This window comes from Melanerpes formicivorus, unplaced genomic scaffold (genome assembly GCF_026170545.1).
Source record: "Melanerpes formicivorus ecotype bairdi unplaced genomic scaffold, bMelFor1.0.p_v2 SCAF_16, whole genome shotgun sequence".
Classification (NCBI taxonomy): Eukaryota; Metazoa; Chordata; class Aves; order Piciformes; family Picidae; genus Melanerpes; species Melanerpes formicivorus.
This window is the reverse complement of record NW_027142368.1, coordinates 7,936,114-7,960,084: the sequence shown is the minus strand read 5'-3', so window position 1 is coordinate 7,960,084 and position 23,971 is coordinate 7,936,114. Positions and strand designations below refer to the sequence as shown.

General features: G+C 39.3%; 1 long non-coding RNA gene across 3 annotated transcripts in view; it reads left to right on the top strand.

The window, feature by feature from the left end:
- The window catches only part of LOC137445866 (uncharacterized), a 119,063-nt gene that overhangs the window by 54,810 nt on the left and 40,282 nt on the right, over positions 1-23,971 (top strand). For all 3 annotated transcript variants that reach the window (XR_010988510.1, XR_010988511.1, XR_010988509.1), the window contains exon 6: positions 14,566-14,837. This is a non-coding gene — a long non-coding RNA (uncharacterized lncRNA). The remainder of the gene's footprint in view (positions 1-14,565; positions 14,838-23,971) is intronic.

Here is a 23,971-nt window from a genome sequence, read left to right as displayed (position 1 = left end):
CCCCCACCCCAGCTCATTTAATGTTTCCTGAGTGTACAGGCGTGAGAAAAGCAGAACCACATGGAAAACAAATCTGGGGGTGGGGCAGGTGGGGAAGGGGCACTTGAATGGTTTTTGGCCCTGAGCTGATATGACTATCTTTAAAAAAGCAGGACAGATTATGAATGTTAGATTTAGAGCCCTGAGTATGTGCTTAGCCATCTTTATAGTATCAGTGTAGCCTTGTTTCTGTTTGCTGATGAATTGCATGAGTAATCAGCAAACAGCCTATTTCTAATACTATGCTAAAGTTTAATTTCACAAATAGTTTGTAAGCAGAAGAGAGTTTAGTCTTTTAGCAATGATTATTTGTGGTGTAGAGTCAGCATATTAACTTTGTGAAATGTGCATAACACTGGAGTAACACAGTGACAGTCAGGACTATTAACAGATTTAATCTTTTCTTACAGAGCTTTTTGTATGGAAAGGTTTCCACACTGCACACTTCTCTAGATTTTGAGATGAATGACAGTAAGAAGTGTATTTGTTTGTTTCAATCAAAAGAATTCAGTAGGAGAACCATATAACTTTTTTTCCTGAATTGCACTATTTCATATGAACACCAAACCATCTAACAAAAGGTAAAATTTCCATAGAATTAAAACTGTTGGTACATATATGAAAAAAAGGGGAAAAAGAACCTTGCGTCTTCCTGTCACATGGCCTTGTCTGAATTATGGCGTCTTGTGGTACCATAGCTGGTTTATTATGTACATGGCTATTAACTAAATCTGTAGTCAGGAGCTACATAGGAGCTGATGTTTTAGTGTATTTTATTTCTTGAAATGGATCCTCTGCTTTAGAAAAAAAATAACAGCCCTTTGCCATAGATGTAAGTCCTATTTCCCTGATACTTCCTAGCATGGTTGTTTAGGTCTTTTTTCATTTTAGGAGTATTTAGACCATACACAGTTCTAAGATAGCATCACAGGATATCTAAATGGTGATTTATCATATTAAAACTAGAGGTTACATTAGTATAGGAAGTCCAACTAAATGCATTTCCACTTTAAAAAACCCCACAAACAATGAAACCAACAAAACAATACAAAACCTAACCCCCTTCCAAGCATACACTGCCATGTAAACCAAGGCAGAGTGTCAAAGCTGTAAAAATAGCACAGGCACCAAGCTGTTTTCACAAGCTATAATTGAAAGCCAGCTTGGCAGAGGCTGTGTTCTACTGGAACATGACAACCCACACAACATATTTAATCTTTACCATCTTCACTTTTCCCCCAGCTACTAAAAACAAAATGAACAAAACAAACCCAAATAAAACCTCAAACAAATGCACACACCTCTACCAACCAATTTTGTCCCCACATCAAGAGCGGAGGTATTATCAATGAGTTGTGTCAGTTGAATTTGGATTACAGACTACAAGATACATACTCTGTCATTGTAGCTCTATACTTATATTATCAACCTTCTTGTATTATTACTCATAAAATTTTATAACAGCATGACTTAAAGGAAAGACCTGAAATTCCCTGAAGTTCAAGAGAATTTGGCACTGAGTGTTCATTTCTCCATTGAAACAAATAAGCTGTTCTCCAAATTTAGATCCAAAGCCTATTTCAACTTAAAAATACACTTTTTGTTAGAGGTTTGGGGTGGCGCTTCCATTTCCACTTATCAATAGTAATATTTTATCCAACTGTTTCATGGCTTGAAACCTGCATACACAGACCTGCTGAGCTACACAAGAATGAGGGTGCCCAAGTTCTGCGAGAGGGAGTCCTAACAAGTTATGTCAAAAAACATACTTCTTTTGAGATACTTTTTTCCCATCACATCAGGTGAAACACATACTACTTCTCCATATTCTCTTCATAGCTCTGAAGAGATCCATTTTTTCCTTACTCCTCTAGGAGGACTAATCTAATTTCCTCATTCACATTAATTCCTATTACTTCTCTCTTACTGTGCTACTGCAGAAGTATTTTCATATGCAGTTACATACTATAGTTAATGACATTCTTTATGCTCTACTCTACAGAACTTCTAAAGGAATACCTTGAAGTTATTTTAGATTTGTATATCAATATTTTTTTTTTTGCAGATTTTGTCTTCTCCACTGAAAGATTTAATCCTCTTCACTGCAACACAAATTTAGACTTTGATGTCAGGAAGGGCCTAACCAGCTGTTCTGCTAAACAGGATGTAGACTAGAGTTGCTCCAGATGATTCTTCTATCCAGTCCATAAGTCATAGGCAAACAAAAACATGTCTTCCAGAAAACTGCATTTTTACAGTGCTTAAGAAAAAACACATTGTCATTCTGCAGTGAGTTACTGGCTTCCCGAAGTGCACAACAGGCACTTTTGCTTTTCTCTTTCACCCACTTCACTTGAAACCCAAACAAAATATACCTCCCTCAGGGGACACAGAATCTGCATGTGAATTATTTTTCCAGGCACATAAATATGTCTCAAGAATTTGAAAGAAACTGAGTCAGCATGTTTTCCAAGCAGTCTGCTTGAACTCTGGGCTGCAGATTTAAACAGTTACTTTCAGGTACAAAGATAATGAGAAATCCCCTAATTGAAGTAATTTGTGAATATCCCAGATATCATTATCCAGGGAAAGAGAACTGAAGTCACATGAGATACAATTGTTTAAGCTCTTTTGCTATTATGAGAGAACTATTAACTCACATTCAATAAGGTAAGCTTTTCAGTATCTTTTAAGTAATGCATGAACTGTAATGCTTCCAACAGTGAGAGTCACCTCAGTGATGAGTCATATTTGTTTTAGAAAATACATTCCAAATTTAGTGGAAATGCTTTACATTCATGAGGAAAATCATACTGGTTTTGGTCCAGAAAATCTTTTTCTTTTTTTCTTTCAACTGGAAGTGAGATCTCTTATGGTGTCTATCTCAGTAAAGTCTTTGAAAGACTTCACTGAGATAGTGAATTTAAAAAGACACTAGTATCATCTGACATTGGAAGAATGGAGGCTTTTAAATGAATCTAAAGTATTTGTGAGTTTAGAGTAGTGCTCATAGTTCCTGGGTTGACTCAGTTCATGACTGCTCAGAGTTTTAAGTGTTTCTATTTAATATGAGTTAGTATTGAATTGCTTTTAAACAAACACATCCACTATCAGAACATAATACAGTTCTGATTGAGAAAGGGGAAAAAAAAATACCTAAAATGACTAAGCAGTTTTCCAAACTGGAGCATATAAACCTTTCTCGGGTGCCCAGCTTTTAGGATCACAAGTTAATGTATTAATTTTACAGGCAAAAATATGTAACTAAAACAAGAGGCAACAGTCCTTTCCAGCTTGAGATATTCTATGGTTCTGTGTGCATGGCCAAGAAAACACAGGTTGAGATAATCTCCACTTTCTTTTTGTCATTGAAAACCTGCAGCAGATACCCTGGGCCAAGTCAGTAAATTGTTAATTTAATTCATGTTGCAATACTATTAAGTGACTATCTTCAAAACCAGGTTCCTGTCTTATTTGTTCTACCTGAATAACGTCTCTGATTTCACAATTTATTATATTATAAAAGCACCAATGCAGATGCAGCAGTAAGAACTGTGACATAGTTTTATGCATGTATTAAATTTTATACAGCTTAAAACTCTATGTTGTACTGCAACAGTATTTCATTACTTTAAATTAACTGTCCAGCCACAACATCACAGATCCTAAAGTATGCTTTTACGACAAGTACAAAATAACAGTATTGCCACTGCAAGCCCACCAGTGACAAGCAGCTGTGCATCTCCAACGATTAAAGAATGTTTGCCCTCCTTGAGCCTCTTCCTTGGAAACAGTCATAATTACAGACTGTGAAGACAAATACAATGACTTCAGAGAGATTTTTAAGAAGTGACTGGGAAAGCCTTCTGGAAAAAAAAAAAGACTTAAGATAAGGTTTTCTATCACAACAGGGTAGCAAATTGGACATACTTATTTATCCTACAGTACTTAAAAGCTTACATTCATCTTGTACTTTTGTACCCATCAGAATCTTAGCAAAAAGTCGGAATGGCTGTGGGCCAATATATCCTATTTCTCTTACCCAAGATAAGATAACTAGAACCACCAATAAGAGGGTTATCACCCTATTAAAATCGGCAGCACAGCTCTGTTCAGCTTGCTGTCAAGGCAGTAATTCAGTATATTACAGTTTCAGAAGTTTACCAAGTGTAAAGAGATGAGCATTCAAACCAAAGTGTGGCCTTGTTCCCTGTAGTCACTATCATCACTGCAGACAGTCATCCCTGTCATCTTCCCAGAAGACTAGTGTTTACAATACTAGAAGATACCAAGCAGTGACAATGACAAATGAGCTATTTGCATTGGTCAATGCTTTATTTTCCCCTCTCATACTACACCTTTTTTATCAAAGCTGTCCCATAGGAATACTCTTCCCTGGCCCCCCTGACAGAACACTGATTCTCATGGCTGTGCCTGCTGTGGCCTCACCCCAGCTGGGTGGCCTCACCCCAGCTGAGTGCCCTCACCCCAGCTGAGTGCCCTCACATCTAACTCCTTACACATGGGGCACTCGCAAAACTCCTTCTCCTTCCCTGCTTCATAACTTACTCTGGAGTTCTCTACAGTTGTCTGTACAGTTTTCAGTCTCTATTGTTGATTGGCATTGTTTTATTATAACAAGAGAGTGCATAGGGTACATTTTTCTATGATCAGTTACAGTACCTGTGATAAACTTAAGAATAAAATAAACCAGGTTGGAAGAGACCTTCAAGATTATCTTGTCCAACCTATCATCCAACACCACCTAATAATAATAACAACATAATTTTCTTTGGAGAAACACAAGATGCTATTTGGATGGTTGAAAATCAGGTTGCTTGCTAACACTGTTCTATTATCTCCTTTCCTTCCTGAGGAGTAGAAAAGAATGGGAAAGAAAGATGGAGCAAAAATGCAGCTTGTGAAGCAATAACTGAGATCAAATTGCAGTTCACAGAAAATATTAGTATTCCTATTGCATTAGCAGCAAGTTCAGAATCATGGACTGCACACATTAAGGGGCCTTTGATACAGACATGTTTTGCAATACTAGGGAATGTACAATGCAAGACAGAAAGCACCTAAGGGAGATCCATGATGTGCATGAGAAGAAAGGACAATAGTTAACCACACAGTTAGCTTGGTTAATCAAATTAAAAACCTGTTCCACATTATCTTTTAAATTAGTTCAGTTTATTGCTCCTTGGAAAATTGATTAAAAATATAAAATGCCAAAAGCTCTCAAGAACCTCTTAAGTGTAAACCAACATCTTTCATTAAATTCTTCTTTCAGTTTTTTCCAACTTAAAGTCCCAATTTGAACATACCTGGGGGGGGGGGCAAAAAAAATCACCTGGCCAGGTTTCTTTTCACCTTCTGCAGGAACAATCTAAGACTTTCTCTTCACCTTTCTGTGAACATTCTATTGTAAAGTCACAGACACTGGACATTTCCCTCCTGAAGCTGATCTGCTATTCCCTTCCTCACAGTAACTCTTTACTCGGTTTTCGTGCAGTGGAGCCCTGCACAATGCCATGCTGTGCATTGCTTTACAGACAGCAGGTATGCCTCACAGCTGGATGATTTCACAGTTCAAAGCAGCACTCAACTAGGTAGCAGATCTCAGTTTCACTCCAAGATATTATAGGTGTCCAAGGCAACTCTGAAAAGTCTGCTGGAGAAGACAGTTAACCCTTAATACTCATTGCATGCAACTCCCTGAAAATTCATAAGTCACCTTATAGAAGCACAATCTCTTTGTCACTATTTTTAAAAGATACATGAAACTTCACTACTCAAGATTCATTGAAAGCCTCCACACCTTTCACTGATGATTAAAAGCTTCCTCAGTCCCTTGAAGAAAGAGTCTTGTCATCAGTATCAGTGACCATTTCACCTGAACATATCTGGCATTGGTTTCTGCTTGAAGAGAGTTGATTTATAAGACAAAGCTTTTTCTAAATCATCTCCTTGAAGCTGACATAGATGTGAGGAATATATTTAAGAAAAACAAGACAACAAAAGACAGCCACCTGCTTCCCTTTGTTGTTAGTGCAGAGAAGCAATAAACACAAAAAAAATACCTTAAAATAACAAGGAGGAAAAAAATCAGTACTGCAGTTCATCTGCCCCCTCTCCTACTGGCTAGAAAAAGGCCCATTCTAGCTGCCCCTTGGGACTTCATGGCTTTATGCAGGAATATGTGGAGGTGCAGCTGTACTCTCTGGCCTGAATTCAGGCTGCTGCTCTTTAAAGTTAGTGCCTTGCACCATTTTGCAGCACATTTCTACAGTAAAAAAACTCCTCTAGGGTACTGTTCCCCAGATGGTTGATTAGCATAAAATTCATCCCTTTAAAGGTCATTTGAAAAGCGTAGATATATGTTGTAGGTGTCTCAGAGTTGCTGTAAAGATGACTGAAGAATATTGCCTGAAATACCTATTTAGTCACGAAATTAATTGCAACAGTTTGAAGGGAAATCTATTCACACCAAGGAAACTGTACTGTGGACTGCTACATGAATCCACTCCACACTAATTTTTTCCACTCTGATGGCATTAAAAGCTTCTTAGCCACCTTGGTGAGCAAGCTACTGCTGAGACAATGCTACTTACAGGGTTTTAGTTTTGAGTGAGCTTGGATGCCACAACAATACAAAATAGAAACCCCTCTCAATATCAACTACTGGAAAAACTGGGGGAGGGGGAGTAAGGTGGAAAGGGTGGGTGGTGGGTGTCTGTGTACATAAATAAGGTGCTTTCTTGTGTCCCTAAACTACTGCTCAGTATGTCATATCTGCCAGTAATGCGTTTAGTAATCATAAGGTCTTGGGTGACAGGTTGGACTTGATGATCTTTGAGGTCTCTTCCAACCTTATTGATTCTATAGTTTCTAGGATCTTGCATCTTCAGTAAGGCAATACAAGTGCAGCACTGAAGATACACCAAGCATGCAACTGCAATCTCTCTTGGCTCAGAAGAGATAACAAAGGTGATGAGAAACTTCATAAGCAACAAGAGGGGGGATGGGTGTGTCCATAAAAGTTTTGAAATACTCTGGGTAATCTTAGGTCTGTCTTGAAAAAGGGGAAGTCCTGTGTTAGTGATCAGGCATTAACTGCTACTGTTGTCTGATTCTACCTCACTACAAGTCACTTTTTCCCTATGTGAAGAATAAGTACTAAACCACTTTGTTTCATAAATGAAATGATAAAGACTACTTTGTAACAGTTTTAATGAATTTTAGCAGGCTACAGTAGCTGTTACCATAAATACCCCTTGCTTTGACATACCAGGCTCTTAACAATCCAAGTGAAAACTAAGATTCCTTAGTTTCATAGCTGTGTGCACAATAGCAGGGCAAATAGATAAATGGATAGCAAAAGACACAGTTTATTTTCCTTAGTAACTTTACTATCCACTACCAAAACTGCAGTAGTTATTAGATGTGTACTATTGGCTGCTTTGTAGATTTTAGCTATTTACCCAGATGCTTTTATTTAATCTTCAATTGCTGTCCCAATGAATATATTCTGAAGCGAATTTTAACTGATAAGTATTTGTACAACACAATATACCAGAACATAGGATTTGTTGTAAATATTTGTTTACCAAAATATCTCTCATAGGTATAGTAGCATATTAACTGCCAAGCTACTTGACAGGTCAAGAGGTACATGTACAGTTAGGGAAACATATAAGTTTAAGCAATAAACAAATCATAAGAATGTGAAGCATATGCAGAGTATGATTGAAAGCGAACGGTTAGGTGATACCAAATGATTTCAAATGTTCAGCTGTTAGGGTTAACCAAAGGCATAGGTTCATTGAATGTGTGTGCCTCTCAGAAAAGAAATTACTCTTACATGCAAGTTTTCAGAGCAGTGTATGTAGCTTGCTCTTGGGCACAGTGCTCAGTACCACTTTCCTCTCTGCTCCTTTTTGTGCAAAATCAGCTGCCTTATCCCCTCAAAATCAGCATTAATTGATATTCCACCAGGAACTATCCTCATGAGCCTCCAATGCCACCTGTCCTTCAAAGAGGCAATAAAACAAAGTAATTTATCTGTACCACAGGTCCCACTCTTCAGATCAGCACACATGCAGAAGCAGATGCCCAGCTGTCTCAGTATTTGTGAGTAAGTAGTGAAGCCAGCTAAACAACAACTCCAGTGCTGGAGAATGCAAACAGATTGGGTAGTTGCCTGCAGCACAGTATTAGAGCAGTTTCCATTTGCTACCAAATCAACCTTCTTGAACTACTGCTACGGTTCCTGTTCTTTCTTTCATTCCCATTCTGTGTCCTAATACTATGCACTTTTAAAGGCCTGCATGTCTTTCAGGCCTGCCATCCTCCCTCCTGCTCCATACATTTTGGAAAATGTTAACACTGAAGTTAAAGAATGTTCTTGCACGTAGAACAGTTGATATCCCCTTATGCTGTACTGACACTGAGCAGCTGAGTTAGCACTCTTGTGCTTTAAAATGCTTTCCCACATTCAGAAGTGCATATAGAAGAGGAGTAAATGACAGTTAAACCTAGGAAAGAACATCACCTGTTTCTCAGACAAACACACTGTCTTGCCTGCTTCTTCACTTGACAAACATCAAGTTTCAAAGATGGAAAACAAGATCAGATTCTGACCATATGTAACATGATATTCGAGTGAAAAAATACAGAGATGACAGAAGGATGAAAAAAAGACTAGCACTTGTAGCTTCTACTGCTCATGCTTTGTGGTCTGGCAGATTACAGACGTGCCTGTCCAAAACCCTGATTCATTGTTCTACTTCAGTCAGGTTGCTGAAGTGCTCAAATGATGTATAAATTCACCCCAGTTCATACACATAATTCACAAAGTCTGGGATTTAGATGAATTTTGGGTTTCTGATGAGGAGAAAGTTCTTCACCGAGAGAGTCATTAGTCATTGGAATGGGCTGCCCAGGGAGGTGGTGGAGTCACCATCCTTCGAGGTGTTCAAGAGGAGATTGGACGTGGCACTTGGTGCCATGGTCTAGTCATGAGGTCTGTGGTTACAGGTTGGACTTGATGATCCTCGAGGTCTCTTCCAACCTCGGTGATACTGTGATACTAATTTCTAGTGAAGGTCACAGGTACTCCAGTAGGTGCTAATTTAAAGTCCAGCTGAAATATCTTTGTAAAAAACAACTTGGAAGAACAATTTAAAGATATGACTTTGGCAACTTACCGAAAACTGACAGATCACCATTTAAAGCATTAAGTTTAATATTGATTATGTCTTGGACTGTTCAATTAGGATTCATTTGTTGTGTCCTCAGCAAGCAAGGCAAACATGGCACCTGAGAAAAAGGGCTGGTGTGTTTTTTAATTAATGTGAATATGCATGCCATTTGAAACAAGCAAGAACTTGTTATATGCCACACTTCTTCCTGTGTCTGTACTCAGTACAGACTGTACTCAGTCTGTACCAGACTCAGACTACATACATGAAACTAGCTGCATCTTAGTCAGAAATCTCTTAGTGTGATTCTGACTGAACAGAAAGCACCAGAACATGATGCTTTCTTCTTGTAGCACCTGAAAGGATGCTTCACACAGTTTGAGGAAAAAAAAAAAAACAAGAGAGAGAAGAGACTACTAGGCTATTAAGTTTCCTCACAACTGAACCCCATGACACTGGAAAGTATTCTCTTCTGTTTTGTGTCCTGCTGCTGTCTTGTGAGAGAGTTAAAATTCACATGGAGGAGAATTAATTAGAAACTACTGTGAGATCTTAAATGTTCACTCTTGTTTCTCACTTTTATACATCTATTTTGAAGCAACTGTTTCTGCTTCAGCAAGTCATTGCTGCAAAGAGGCAGACAGGTACTGGCCTGTAAGCTCCATTAATTATCTGAAGGCAGGGCCATTCATAGGACTTTGAACATCCACATTCTCTATCCAGATTAAAGAGTATTTCGCGCTTCCCTCAGTCAGATGCCACTTCCCTCACCTAAACTAGAAGTCATGATTATCAGAGATGTCTTTCCCTGACCTTGAGAGTCTGTAACGCTATCCTATTCACTCACCACAGTCCTCCAAGATTCTCCCTTACAAATATTTTTCCTTGGACCTCCTTCAACAAGTTACCATTTTCTTTTTGTAGTGGGAAATGCGGAAGCTGAGTCCTGTCTCCAGCTTCTTGCACCATATCTTCCTTCTTCACTGTCTTATTTTGTCTGGATTTCGATAGCCAGGGAGAGGCTACAGGGGTGGCTCCTATGAGAAGTTGCTAGAAGCTTCTCTGTCTCCAACGTGGACCCATCTCTGGCCAAGGCTAAGGCAATTAGCAATGGTGCTGATGCCGCTCTGATGATATATGATAAAGAACGATCTCTTTAAAAAACAAACCCAAACTGTAAGTAATAGCTTTCTCCCCCACCATCATCCATTCTTATTATTCTTTGAGCTGCCCAAATTACACTAGACAAGATACTGTTGCATCAGAGAGCAAATGCTAACCCTTGACCCAAGGTCTGTCTCATGATCTTTATTTCTGACCCTCACTGGAGTCTGGTCTTCACTATGTACCTTTGGTTGCAAGTAACCAGACACAGTGAACAATGATTGGCAGAGACACTTGTTCTCTGATAGGCTTCAGCTTTGAAACAGACTTGATTTTGTATACCTTAGAATCATAGAATTGTCAGGGTTGGAAAGACCCAAGGATCATCTAGTTCCAAACCCCCTGCCATGGGCAGGGAAACCTCACACTGGATCAGGTTACTCAGAGCCCTTTCCAGACTAGCCTTAAAAATCTCCAGGGATGGGGCTTCTGCCACCTCCCTGGGCAACCTGTTCCAGTGTCTCACCACCCCCCTGGTGAAGAACTTCCTAACATCCAATCTGAACCTACCCATTTCTATTTTTGCTCCATTCTCCCTAGCCCTATCACTACCTGACATGATGTTGGCATGGAAAGAAATAGGTTAACAGTGTAATTCAGTTTTACTCATCAGTCATGCATTTGATTTTAATAAGGTCTCTCAAATCACCCTCATTGTAGCAGGCACCAATGATGTGAACAATATCTAAAAACATGGAACTTCCTGTGCAGTAGAAACCTTTGACAAATGGCACCTCTAGTGTCTTTTTTCTTTTTGGCTGGAAGTCAGTCATCTTTCGATACGTTAGGTGTAAATGAATCGATGAAAGGACTCTGGTGTAAACTTTAGCAACATACAACAGCATAATGATTTTTTTTTAACCTCTAGTAATAATTAATGCATTTTGATGGCTACACTTCAGTGCTAATTTATAATTAACTTCAGGTGCTTCTTTGATCTTGTTGGTATTTTTTTTCCCCCATTTTCTTATCAAGTGTCTCCATGCAGTCTGTAATTATGCTGCTTAGTGTGACTGCAACTTTGAATAAGTAGATGCATTAATATATGCTTTGGGAAAACATCATTGAGCCAAAGCAAGCTCTTACCGCTGAGCTGGAGGATCATCTGAAGCACTGCTGATTAAAAACATAGTATTATATAAGCTCATAAGAGGTTTGCCACAAGTATAAAAACATTATTCTCAGTTTTAAGGTAGTGGATGACAGAAACAGTAAAGCTAGCACTCTACCAACAATACAAACATTAAGGCATTCAGAACATTAATACCAAAACACTACAAAAGGCAAGTGCCATGTTTTATATCCACCTAGGCTCTTCCTCTGAGTAGCAAGGTATTTCAAACTTTTTCTGCATAATGAAATATTAAACCAAAAGAAATTTAAAAAGCATTAAAAGCTGTTAGAACAATACAGTGATACAGCCTAACCTATCTGAAGTAACAAATAAATATATAATGCAAGGGAGCTGAGCAGTGTAATTCATTTTCTCAGCTAAAGTAATGAGCTGCAATTCTCAGAGGACAAACTCTAATCTTGTACTTTCAACACATCAGTGAGATGTGCACCAGGGACACCATAACTGAGATTCTCCTGTTATGCACTTTCTATCTGAGAAACATTAAATGAAAATTGCAACCAAGGGCTATCGACAGTTCTTTTGTAAACACATCAGTCCAGAGGCACAAATTGGGACTGGTATGACTTCCCTAGTCATGAACCTGATGTTTCACTAGTATGCTACTCCAAAATCAAAGAATGGCTACAATTATGCAGGTATAAAATATGCTTTATACCATACATTTCTTTCCTTGTGCAGTGAAAGTCTGTCTGCTGTAGAGCACTTTTATGGTAATCACACTAACCTGCAGTATGGAGTCATATGCAAGCACAAATGTATTTGGTTGGTTGGAGAGGACAAAAATGAGGAGGTTAGTATTACTTAACTACAGTACTGTACATTCTTCTAGTGCATCTTTCCAGGTGTATTTTGTGATGTCATTTCACAAACTTATGTTTTGGGTTTTTTTTAACTTGCTGCTAAATATGTCAGCAGCACAGGTAGATGCTAATGCTGACAGTGCATCATTACTTTTGTGAACTACCACGATCTCCTCACTCTAGAACCACTTTCATTCAAGACAACAATTGTGACAGCACTTGAAATATCCATGAATCTACCTTCTGGGCTCTGACAAGAAGATAAGCACAAGGTGCATATGTCAGTTACGTGTTTGTACCAAGCAAGATCGGTATCTGCTCTGCCCTGTCTCTCCTATCAGGTTCTGAGATGCTCAGCAGAGACAGGATTCACAGCATCTGCTGTTGAGTGCCTTTCTGAAAGGAAGAAACAGATGTGAGATGCAGAAACATTTCAGCTTCCACCTTCTTCACAGCAGAAATGGAAGGCAAATAAATCACACTGCTATGGAATAATCATTAACAGTAGCTGAACTAGCTAGTTTAAAACCACCTCACATGTCTCTACGCTACTGCACAGCCAGGGCTTTGCCTGGGACACTTGTCTGTGTCTCCAGTACACTGCTGACATAATGCCAGGTTAATGCTAGAATTTTTGATCCATCAATGCTCAAAAACCTGTATCTTGGGGTTTTTTAACCACATTTTCTTTCAAAATATTCCTGCTGTGGCTGGTCTTTCTAAATGGCTTCTTCTTCATAGGTTTTTCATTAGTCATTTGATCTGAAAAATGTACAGTCACTATTCATCACAAACATTTTTGTTGAAACCAATCATCTGAATAAAACAATGTTTGAGCAGAATCAGCAGAAAGTGCTTCAATACAAGAAAAAAAAAAAACAACAAAACAAAAAACCAACAAAAACTTCACAGAATTAAACAGATTACCCAGAACTAGAATGTCTCATTGCCTTGGGAAATTAGACAAGTTTCTTTTAGGACAGAAAATGTCAGCTCCCAATCTATCAAGATAAATGCCTGTTTTCCTAAGTGAATCCAATACTACGAAGTGCAGATAAAAAAGAACTAGAATAAAACTGAAAGTGTAAATAATTGAAAGGTTTGGATTCAGTACAGTTACAGTTGTATGATTCAGTGATGATATGGTTACCTGAAAAAGTTACCATGAGCTAAGCAATATGTGAATGTACAGCACCTCAGCTAGTTATTCACAGACATGCTGCAATTCTGTGGTAAGAAATGTCACAGTCATCATGAGATGAAGCCAAACACGTAGTTACCAGAGAATACTAGCACACTAGAAAACATACTGCAGTTTACTCCTAATTAAAGACAATTCCTTCTCAGAAGTGGCTGTAGCTCTTGCTGCATGAGCACATTATCATAAGGAACCTCTGCCTCTTCTGAGGAAAGAGGTATACAAACAATGGATTAGACTGTGATAAAAACCAATGCACCTTCTTTGCATGTGCTGTGCTAGCTAAACACGTGAACACTGCAGTGATCTCTTTATGCATTTCTGCAGCTAAATGGTCAATAAACCAAACATTTCAGAACAAATGTTACAGCACCAGAAAGAAAAGAAATGCAGACTGAATCCTAGGGACTTCACTAAGTGCCTCAATATCGATATAAGATTGCACAAATGGAAACAGGTACCTGACCTGCACATACAGATTAAGGCTGACGTCACCAGGGACCCAGTGTCTTTAAGAACATATGGACAGACATTTAAATCAAGCCATTTAAGAAAAAGTAACTTGTCATCAGTAATATCAAGGTAACTTGAGAGTCCGAGGAAAAACTGATACGGACTGACTTTGTGCACGAGAACGACCCGCAGGAGGCAGAGCGGAACCTCGCCACTGACTCGGGGCGGTGCCTGCCTGCACCAACCAGTTTGCCCCGCGCCCAGGCAGGTGCCGCTCCGCCAGGCCCTAGCGCGGGTCATAATGAGCCCTGAGGGCCCAGTAACGCACAGCTGGTGCCTGCCTGCACCAACCGGTTTGCCCCGCGCACAGGCAGGTGCCGCTCCGCCAGGCCCTAGCGCGGGTCATAATGAGCCCTGAGGGCCCAGTAACGCACAGCTGGTGCCTGCCTGCACCAACCGGTTTGCCCCGCGCCCAGGCAGGTGCCGCTCCGCCAGGCCCTAGCGCGGGTCATAATGAGCCCTGAGGGCCCAGTAACGCACAGCTGGTGCCTGCAACTGTATCTCTTACAGCAACAGGTGTGGGCCTAGCAGCAGAAGACCTGACGCGCTCGGTGGTCCCAGCAGACATCAGTGAGACGGGCTCATGGAAGCAGCATGCACCAGGCATGGAGGGAGGCCGCGGGGCAGCTGGACCTGCGTTTCTGGACCTTTCTCGATGCAAAAGCAGCAAAGATCACTGCTGGCAGCTGCTCCATCAGTGCAGGGTCGGAAACTGCATTACATATCCAGCTGCAGCTTAAGTCCTCATCCGTTTGTCTAAACTCCAGCAGGCCATGACAAAGGTAAGTGTGACTAAGTCGTCTTTACATCTGAACAGTGTGTCCTCCATTTATAAACAAGAAATGGTACTTGGCTCTTTTAAGATCTCCTTTCATTTTTTTGGCAATATATTGTGTCCTTTTCAAATGTAGCTTTACTAAGAAAAGGTCCCTGAAATGCTTTCATAATCAGGTGCATTATAGTTTAGAGTCAACAAAATACTTATGCTCCTACTCCTTTTTGAGATCAAGACTAAGGTATAATCCACACAGAACCCTGGAGCTGAAGCGCTTCAGTGATGCTGGGCCCAGTTCAGCAAAACACAGTAATGTATTTGTAGCTCACTGAGGACAATGGGAATCAAGCACAGACCTGAAGTACTATAGGTATGGATATACTTAACCACTCATAGCACATAGCTAAGTACATTTTTCTGTAAGCTGCACTGCCTCATTTGCCATGCCTATTGAAAGCAGTCATTCTTGGGAAATTGAAAGAAAAGTTGGTCCTTGTAGCTACATAATTTATAGAGTTTGAGTACTTGCACTACCAGTTCTGTTATGCACCAGACCTAATAAAAATAGTGCCTTAATATATATATGAATGTAATATCTGTAAAGAAATGCCATTAACGATGTAAGAAAAGAACTGCTGAAAACTCTCCTCTGTCCCAGTTATTCCAGATCAAAGCCGTACATATAGTGAAAACCTGTTAAAGAGATTCAGGTGAAGAATAAACCTGTTAGGCAAATCAAACCAGCCAGTGGTAATATGATGAAATACTGAAATAACTATCAAAAAATGCATTCCTAAAACTCTCAGCTAGATGAATACATATTTTAATACTGTTTGACAAAGTGTGCTGTCTCTTTTTTTCCTACTACACAGTATGTATAAATAAATTCTTTTCAGGAATAGATTTGTTCACCACTGTGTTCATTTTTCATTGGCATATAAATGTTTAGGAGGTAATGTGCAGACAAGGTAGCACTGGAAGATCTGAACCCCTCTAATTCCAGTATATCCCTATTTGAACTGGATGACTTGGAATGTCTGCTTCCTGAAACAAGTGAGTCAGGATTAAAGGTAGAGTTGAATTATTATTTATTTCTTAAGACTGCAGTTTATGTATTATTGGGATACCATCTTTACTCATTAGTACATAAAAATTGTGTCTATACATTCTATATACTGCATCTTTACAAGTATTAGTATACAAAAAAAAAAAATCTGGAGTTACCTAATTTCACTACAAGCTCATTAATACCACTGTTCCAACTGACAGCACTGGCACAGGTTTATTAAGCTGGACTGAAGAAAAACATGGGTTTTCTGCCTGTACTTGCAGACAAACACATACTCACAAGCACAGCCTTGGGTGAAAACTATTTGTGTCTTCCACCCTTCTCAAATACGAGCTATGTAGCAGAATTGGATTATTGCCTTCTCCAAAAGGAACAGAGAAAACTATTAGTTCTCTTGCTTCAGTGTTTTATCCCATTTTCCAAACACAAATTCAGCTTCATCAAGTCTGCTTATTGATTTCAGTTCAAACTGTAAACACTTTCATACCTCTTAAGGAGTGTCAAGTCTATAGAGACAACATGCAATGCATACATTAATAATCTAATGCATACATGTAATACAGACAAGTACTTTGCAAAGATAACATGAAGAACTTCACATCTGCTTGCAAATCATCTGTATTTTTCCATGTGAAGATTGCTTTATTATTGCTGTTATTATTCCTTTGATCACCATAATAAACCATCTCCATCAGGAAAACTTCATCATTCTATGTTTGCTGGCCCTAGCAGAAAAATAATTCACTTCTAAGGGATGAAGATATGTTTGTTTTCAATTCAAGCAGTCACTTCTACTCTTAAATATCATCCTTCCACCTTCATCTGTCACTGCTAGCTTTACAGTAACTTTCCTTGCAGTGAGCCAAACCCATCGGCACTTTGATTATCATAACCCCCTACTATGCTTAGCATAAACGCTGCCAACCACAGACCCAGTTTTCTAGTAACATATTAGGTATGTCATGTTAGCTAATCTGCCATAAAACATTTATCCCCCTGCAGGGATTAAAAGAATGACATGCTGATGTTGTGAAAGTATGAACAAGAAAAGTGGTGCTTTCCCTGACAGGCCTATATGGCTTTCATGAGTTCAGCAACACTAATATATGGGAAACAGCTTCTCTGCTTGGCTAGAACATGTCAGTCTGTCATGCTAAAAATATCCATGGCCTTAGTCAGCAAACAAAAGTACCTTATCCTCCTGCCTCTGATCTTAAAGCCACGTTGCACTGGACTTCATCTGGTGAAAGATTGGACAGAAAGCTGAGTAAGCATACAATTTCTCAAAAACTTAGGGGTCTCTGTGTGTTGTGTTTCTTCCACTACTATTGGTAAAGCCCTTGTCTGTGTCAGTTATGTAAGCATATTTTAATCTAGAAAACTCACACCATGGTATTTCGTCCATATGGTATTAACAGGGACAGTAAAAGAGCTGATGTACACAGGGCAGGATCCTTGTTATTAGGGAAAGTAAGACTATTTTTTTAATGATATGTCCTACTAGCTGTTTTCACATTTTAGCTGTCAAAATGAACCAACCAGATACTTTTGAAGAAGGAAGTGGAGGTCCACTTACTAAGCTGAAGGCACTCAGAATTCCTGTCATGTCATATCCTCTTAGATCAGTAAAGGATAACAATTGTTAGACACACTTCTTTATTTCAAACCTTATGTTCTTAAAAATATTTTAAATTACTTTTCTATCTCAAAAGATTTTGGAGTTGCTAAGATTCTGTCAGAGAAAAATGAAATAGCTTCTGAGAATGCAAAGTTTGTCTTTTCCCTTCCTGTTATCACTGAACCTGAAAGGTAGAAGGCTATGTGATACCATATCCTGTATAAAACACCGTTCTATTTTGGATCCATTTCATAAGCAAACAGCATAATCAGGGGAATAAGCTGTTACTATGTCACACGCTCTTTAATAATGTACTTACAACATCTGGAGTGCATCGAAGGAAGAGCAACTAATCTGGTGAAGGGTCTAGAGAACAAGTCCTATGTGGGGCAGCTGAAGGAACTGGGGTGGCTTAAATTGGAGAAAAGGAGGCTTAAGGGAGACCTTATTGCTCTCTACAACTACCTGAAAGGAGGCTGTAGCAAGGTGAGGGTCAGTCTTTTTTCCCAAATAATGAGAAGAAGCAGGCTCAAGTTGTGCCGAGCAAGGTTTAGATTGGACATCAGGAAAAATTTCTTCACCAGAAGTGCTGTCAAGCATTAGAACAGGCTGCCCAGGGAAGTGGCTGAGTCACCGTCCCTGGAGGTATATAAAGACATGTAGATTTGGCATTTAAGGGCATAGTTTAGTGGTGGACTTGGCAGTGTTGGGTTAATGGTTGGACTTGTATCTTTAGGTCTGTTCTGCTGCATAGTGTACACATACAGCTCTCATTGAAACAGAATGTCTCAGATAAGACATGCAAATAATAATGCTGCCTTTTTTCTATTTCTTGAAAAAAAAGAATTACTATTTTCATTTTGCAGGTGTTGAGATTAAGAGTCATGCTTGAATCTTCTTCTTTGCAGGCAGGGCAGATGTGCAGAATGCTTGGGGGTCTACTCTGCACACTGTTATTGCTGCAGGTAAAGAAATGTTTCTGCCTTAGGATATCCATGCATAGCTCAGTCTCCTCTGTGCTTCCACTTGAGTCTCCTCATATTTCAGACTCCTAGATGTTTCTGGGCTCTGCTCAGTTTGACTGAGCCCCTTTTTGATCCTCTCTGTAAGCCACAGGGAGCACAGTTCCTACATCACTCTTAATGAATTAATTATGTTAATAGTTGAAGGATGGAATCATACCAAGAAATGTGACTGTACCTCTGAAATCCCCTAAGCCAAAAGACTCTTTCCTTACACATATAGGGTCTCTGTTTCTGAGAAGGCAAAACCTTCATGACTGCTGGGGATATATCCCTTGGGCTTCCTTATTCATTAAGTCAGTCAAGAAATAGTGTCAGCTCTGTAGTGTTGGTAACACCCTGTACAGTCACTTTTGTTTTTTAACCTTGCAGCTTTGGTTCCACTGTCAGGGTTAGTGCTGTCATTCCGTCTTTCTGCTTGCTTACTGTTCCCCCTTCTAATAAGTGCATGCCAGATCACAGAATTTAAATCAGGTAATGGTTTGTGTTAGAAGGAACCCTAAATATCATCTAGTTCAAATCCAAGTCTTTCAGACCTTTCACCTTGTAACAAATATTCCTTCTCTGGGTCACTGAGTAGCCCCACTGTGCTTTGTGTAGTTGTAACCAGGCAAGGTGACAGGATTATCTCAATCAGAATATGCTCAGCTGTGCTAAATCTGTGAGGCTGCACCTGGCCAGTTCATTCCTGTGAAATCCAGTGTTTGGGTTATGTAACTGCTGTTTTAATGGCCACTCCACGACATAGCTTCCAAAATGTAGTATTTTCCTTTTTCCAGATTTGATAGTTTCCTTAATAAAATGTACCACTTCAAATGCACTTTCCTTTCAAGGCAGGTTCCTGTGTAGCTTACCTCTGTAACATCACTATTTACTTTTTTTCTGCATGCCAGAGAAATAAAGTAGAAAGGGTTAGAAAGATGATTAACTCATGAGCAAGTAACAGCAGTGTGGCACAGTTTATATCCTTTGTCGGGAGAAAGTCTCAGGAGAGGACTCTTGGAGGGAAGTGACCATTTTGCTTTTTATCCTGGGGCTTTTCTGATACTGCAGAAGACTTTTACAAGATGAGAATGAATCTTTAGTTGAACTTTAACTACAGGGCATCAAACTACAAGCTGAGGGAAATGGAAGAATAACCACACTGCCAGTTCTCTTTGCAAGAGACCTGCAGCATCTTGTTGCAAATGAGATGTCAATCCTGTAATTACCAATTCAGTTAGTATTAATTGTGTGTATGTGTTAGGGAATTGACAGTGATTGATGTGAAATGTTGTCAGGATGTGTTATAGAACCTAATTTGTAAACAATATGCAAAAGTTTAACCCACTTTAAATTAAAATTGTCAAACAAGCATAATCTTCAGTGACTACAGATAACTCCGTGCAATTGTGTTTTGCCTCCCAGGGAGGAAAAGGGAATGTTTTAGCTATTTACTTCTATAAATATACTTTTAAAATCCTGGTAGGTCCTAAGGGAAAAACAAACATGCATTAAAGGCCATTAGTCCACATCCAAAACCATTGTAAGCAACCTGTAACATTTAAATGGGAAAAGCAGGGGTGCAAAGTTGAGAGTCAAATGTAAAACTCATTCCAGGAATTCATATTTTATGAAGCTATGTCTATTCTTGCTTTAAGGTGTGTCCAGGCAAGCATAATCCATGGCTTCCCTGGCAAATGGAGGTCCAGTTGTTAAAAAACACACGTTGAATCTCCTGATTAGCAATTTGTTAGTTTCAAACATCAGAATTTGCTTTATTTTTATCAAACAGATTTCAGAAAGCTCCCTGTAGGAAAATTATATTTGTCATATATTATGAGGCTCTATAAATTATATTTCTCATGTAATGACTGCTACAACCACCTTTTCAGCCTAAATTTAATTGATTAAGTGGATTGAGCTCCTGGAACTCTTTAATACATTTTTTTTCCCTTATGCTTTAATTATTCCACTGTCTCTTCCCTTTGGTGATCAACAACCTTGCTGAATTGTGAACATTAGTCTTCTATCAAGAGACCTCTGAAAGTGCCAAATAAAACAAAACTTCTACTTAATATTCTCAGGATTGCACTAAAACCTTTTCTGTAAATTACATTCGTTCTCTTCTATACCATAACCACTTCTGACTCAAAATTAATTGCTCATCCATTGTTTGTGAGCCACTTAGATTCTGTGCTTAATATGGGCAGTAGGTGTGCTTCTTGCTGTAAAATTCATGAACACTGAAGTCCAACAAGCATCAGAAATTTTTATTACGTGGCTAAAAGGATGTAATGAAATTAAATGAATCAAAAAATTATGACTCTGTCTTCAGTCTGTCTCCTCTGGAGAGTTCAGTCTAGACCACAAACTGTAACTCACATGAAGCTTCCAAAAATGCAAATTCTAAACTGGCTACCATCTTTTCACTCACTTAAAATGAAACAATCTAAAAAGCATGTGCATTGTACAGCTTAGGCATGCTTTGCACAGTTTTCAGGTGACTACCTGTTTACAGGTCAAACACAAGCCCTTTGAGGAAAGGCTAAGGGAGCTGGGGTTATTTAGCCTGGAGAAGAGGCTCAGGGGAGACCTTATTGCTGTCTACAACTACCCGAAGGGAGGTTGTAGACAGGTGGGGGTTGGTCTCTTCTCCCAGGCATCCAGCACCAGAACAAGAGGACACAGTCTCAAGCTGTGCCAGGGGAAGTTTAGGATCAAGATGAGGAGAAAGTTCTTCACAGAAAGAGTTATTTGCTGTTGGAATGTGCTGCCCGGGGAGGTGGTGGAGTCACCATCCCTGGAGGTGTTCAAGACGGGATTGGATGTGGCACTTGAAGCCATGGCTTAGTTAGTCATGAGGTGTTGGGTGATAGGTTGGACTTGATGATCTCTGAGGTATTTTCCAACCTTATTGATTCTGTGATTCTAGTGTTTCTTTTGTGACAGAAAATATCTATGTATAAATGTTGCCAGAAGCAAGAGGGGCATCATTTCATATCTTTTTCAAAACCATATGCCTTTTCCTTTACCCCCAGTTTGGGAGTGACAAGCCATGAGGTGAGAAATGCTGTTTAGAAATACTCGCACCTCTTTGGCCTCAAAACCACAATTAAGCTGATGCACCTCCCTGGTCCTTTAAAACTTGAGGCCAAGTCCTTTTCCCCAGGGTTGTTTTCTATCACCTTACTTCCTAGCCTGTATTGATAATGAAGGTTGTTCTGATTCAGGTGCAGGACCCTACACTTGGTCTTGTTGACCCTCATGAGGTTCACCTGTTCCACTTCTCTAGCTTGTCCTGGTCCTTCTGGATGGCATCCCATTATTCTAGCTTACTGACACCACCACACAGCTTGGTGTCATCTGCAGGCTTGCTGATGGCACACTCAACCCACGTAATTTGTTTCTTCTTAAGCTGTTTGTGGCTTCATGGATGAAGTCCTAAACCTGATTTTTATCTTTGTAAAAGATCAGCTAATGTTCTATGGCCAGGTAATTCTTAGTTCACAGTGACTGCATGCAGCTTTCAGCGAGCTATGTCAGAGTGTGTGCTTAAGCTCTATGTGTACTTTGTGCTTGATTGGGAATGAACACTATCTAAATAGGCTATTTTTTATAGACATTCCCTGAAAGAAAGGTCTGAAATGTCAAAGATGGAGAGAGAAGTTGTATTGTGTTTATGGAGCAGCAGTACCTATACGCTGCTGTAAAAATATTATGTTCCTTAAGTTTCCCCTAGCAGCATCTAAATGATGTCTGAGGCTGTCCTGTTTGATATATTGCTTCTAAACTGCTCATTTTTGAGGGGAGAAACTGCAAAAGACCTATGCCTGCTCTATATGAAATAGCATTGCTATTGATGAATTCTGTTAATTTATGACACTATACCTGCTGATAACCTGATTTTTAATGTATCTCTGCAGAGCAATTTTTACCTTGTGTTTGAAATTAGTGAGTCCAGTCATGGATGAAAGTAGCTAATTTGTGCTGTATTTATGCTGAGGAGCTAAGAAGATGGTATGATATCGCAGGAGAGAGTTAGGAGACCTTCCTATGATTAATCCATTGATTATTTTATTATTTTTTTTTTCTGTCATTAGTCCTCCTGCAGGGCTGTGAACGTGTTAAAATAGCAAGCTGAAAATTCTGCTGCTGTTGGCAAGGCTTCTGTGGGAAGGGCACCATCAGTGTGTGTGTCAGGGTCTTTGTATTTGGCAGCTTCAAACAGCTTTGCAGTTTAGCCATATTTTGCTGAGGATGAAAGGCAGTTTTTAATATCTGATTTCTAGGTTGAATCAAGGGAGAATCATGGAGTTGGATAAAAAGAAGAGAGAGGAGAATTTTGCAAACACTAGTGATAGTGATTCCTGGGTGAAGTGAAAGATAATCTTTAGAGTCTGCGATGGGGAGTTCTGCTTTAAGTTCTGCTATATGGCAAGGGAAATATGTTCACCTTTTGATAGTCTCTTTTCTCTGAGAGCAAGGGAAACATTTGAAGTAGGACATATGGCATGAACTGCCCTCTGCAAAGGTATGCACTGAATTCTTTTTTGGAAAAGCACAAGGAATGGTCTGATTCTCTATCAGTTGCTGAAAGCAGCTCCAACAGTGAGCTAACTTCTCTGCTGTTCTTTTCTTCCTTCCTCTACCCAAGTCTAGAAGTCAGTGCAAACCTGATGAGGGCCTTGCATGTGTGGAAGCTGATCCGCTCTTGTCTATGGTATCATTAAGTAAGGAAGATGTTACCTTACACTTTATGTGCTCTGTGTGTTTTATTATTTAGGATGGTAACAAGCAACTGCCTCTATGTTTTGTTTTGTTTTTTTTTTCCTTAAGGATGAGTGGACTGTTGCACTCCAGTTATACTTCTACTGGATGTTTTATCTTTCCCACTGGTCCTCTCATATCTTTGTGTGTCAATTGTGTACAGATACTTCATTTTGCTTGGGAAGCTCCAAATTGTTGATTCCAGATCTCAGAACCATACCAAGTGGTATAAACTAGATCTTTAACTGTTTATAATGTTCCCTGTACCCAAGGGAGCCATTCTGTCCCTCAGAACCTTGCTCTTTTTTTCACAGGTCAATACCATCAGATTTCTTCTTTCACTGCTTTCTGTGTCTGATCCCTCACCTTGTCCTTCTGCAAATTGTTCTTTGAAGCAGACAATGCATGTGTTCCTGTAGTTGTTCCACTGCTTTACTTTCTTTTCATTCACCTCAGGCTTCTCACTCTTTATATTTTATTTTTTTTCATTTTATTCTGTATGGTTTTGGGAAATACTTTTCAAATTAAATGTTCTGTTCTTCAACTGAACTGTCTTTCTTACTGTGAATTCTTCAGAGCAAGGATACTTTACAGATTTGTAAAGCAGTGGGCATCCTCTAAGTGCTATTGCAATATTTATGCATTAGAGGCATTTCTCCTCAGGTTGACTGTCTTAAGAGGAT